This window comes from Vidua chalybeata, chromosome 12 (assembly GCF_026979565.1).
Source record: "Vidua chalybeata isolate OUT-0048 chromosome 12, bVidCha1 merged haplotype, whole genome shotgun sequence".
Classification (NCBI taxonomy): domain Eukaryota; kingdom Metazoa; phylum Chordata; class Aves; order Passeriformes; family Viduidae; genus Vidua; species Vidua chalybeata.
The window spans coordinates 5812660-5815168 of NC_071541.1; positions in this window are offsets into that span (position 1 = coordinate 5812660).

Below are 2509 nucleotides of genomic sequence, written 5' to 3' on the forward strand. Positions count from 1 at the left end.
CAAATTTATGCCTTTTTGGAGGGAGGGTACATATAATTTTCCCCTCATGCAGACATCCTCTCTAACAGTTTGATTGATGGGTTAAGCTATCAGCTATCTCAAGCCATGTGGGTCCGTGTTTGTTTGAGCCTTTAGACACCTTCCCTGTGGAACATGGGGAGCTTCACCCTCTGCAGAAGCTGCAGCACAAATGTCATCACAGGGTCACACCTTGACCAGAGCAGGGCTCTGCAGGACAAAGGGTTGTACAGTGTATAAAAGGGAATCTTGTGATGCTGTTACTGGTGATAGCAGGATCTCGACCACAGTGACACAGAACATCCCATTTACCCATGGATATTCATTTTTTTTTGGTGTCAGGATGTAAATGAGCATCTTTCCAAATCCAAGCTGAAGCACAGCAATACTTTAGTGAGTGTCAGAGAGGACAGCAAATCAAATCTGTGCTCCTGAGCCATGCTGCCATTGTGGAAAGCTTTGCTGACAGATGTGAATGTCACTCATCAAAACGCCCTCACGCAGTTCTGATAAGTCCAAATAATACTATTTTATAGACAATGTCACTGTCACTGCAGAGGGCACGAAAGTCATCTTTTAAATTCACTCCAGATGTAATCTGAATGCACCTGTGTTGTCTACGAGGTGTTTTCTGAACACAACCAAATAAATTTGGTGTCAGCTGCCATGGGAACTGTCCTTCTGAATAATCTCCTGTGTCGTCTAAAATGATTGCATATTTCAAACATATAGGTTGGCACTTCATTTGTTTGTTTGCTTGCTTACTAAATTTTAACACAATTACTACCAAGTTGCCTCTACTTATTTGTGGTTCCAGACTTCTTCTTGTGTGTCTTGCACTTTCTAAACATGGTTCATTCATTCTACTTAAATGATTTTTATATGTGGGGTGAAGCAGCACCTGGCCCAAGGTGTGATGGCAGAAAATATCCCCTTCTGGCAGCATGACACTCCATCATGTGGCAGAGTCACTGCTCTAACATTCTTTTAAAAAGGGAGGGAGCAATGTGCAAAATTTTGCTGCACCAAAGCAGTGAAATATTTGAATTCTACCCCCATGCCTTTGAATTTGGAAAGTTAAATATAGAGAGGGTAGAAGTGAGGGGAACTGTAAACAAAAAAAGAGTACATGGGATAAATCTAAATCCAATCTGTGGTACTTGTCACACCTCCCCATCAAACACCACTCTGTTGGTTTCTTTTGTGGTTGTTGGGAATGATGGTCCAGCATCCAAATCAGGCTCTTGATGAAGTTTGAGCAGCCCTGGAAACAATGGCAATTACTTCTAATAAGGTCACAAGCTAATGAAATATGAAAAGAAAAGTCTCATAACTGCACTCCAAAGAAAGTGTTTGCAATTATCCCTGCACATCTGATATCCCAAATATCCCCCATGTGCCTAGCACACATATTTATGGCACAACTCTCACACCTCTTGACTTGCTTACACAGGTGCTTTCCAAACCTAAGTAAATATGAATTTTGTGTTCAATTTGCTGCACAAATCACTAAATTAGATGCACAGGCAGCTTCTACTGTGACACAAGAGCTTTTTGTAATGGTTATTTCATATTGCACTAGTTATTTTTAATAACTGAAAATGTTCTTAGGAAAGTTTGAGAGCTTTCCAAGAAAGAATTACAGCTTGAGTCTGCAAGGTGTTGAATTCATAGGATTTGAGTCAAGGAGGCATTTCTAGGGCTTATAAGTACAGGATTATTTGGCATTGCTTTGCTGCAGTGATTAGTGGGAGTTCATGATCAGAGGTTTAGTGTAGGGTGGCAGCAGGGTGGTAACAGGGAAGAGTCAGGCCACCCACCAGCCATAACCACCAACATTGTCTTAAAATAGTCTGGCTTCCTACCTGACAGAAATAGTGCCATAACCTTAAAGGCAGTGCAAGTTTCTTTGACAGAAGAGTGAGTAGGTTAAATGAAATAGCTGCTTCGTGTTAGAAAAGTTCTGAAGCCTTAAAGACCTACTTATCCAATGAAATATTTTTTGCCCTCAGGGGCAGTTTAACAAAGGCGTCTTTTCCAGAGGATTTTCACAGATAGCTGAACAGAACGCCTTTTTATTAAAAATCTTACCTGTATTAACAAAGTTTTATGACCTAAAAACTTGCTTGGGATTTCTGAGAGATGAGGAGCCTGAGTATCAGCTCCTGCCACAAGGACAGCTGGGGATCTGGGTCATTGCACTGAGGATTAATTGATACAACCCAGCAGAAAGGTCTGAAAATCATCTTGTCAGGTCCTTGCCAGGTCATTCTGCACAGCTTTCAGACTCCTGGGCCCACACAACTGGAGGTGTGAGGCAGGCTGGCCCAGACCACCAAGGATATCAAAGGAATCCAAATCAACAAGAACGTGAGGTTGTGACCAAGAGTTGTGCAACCATGTGCATGGAGGCAGGACTAGAAACTCTCAGAGGATAAACTCCTCACTGAATCAAGAAGCTGCATTGAACACACAGGGAAATGCAAACTAA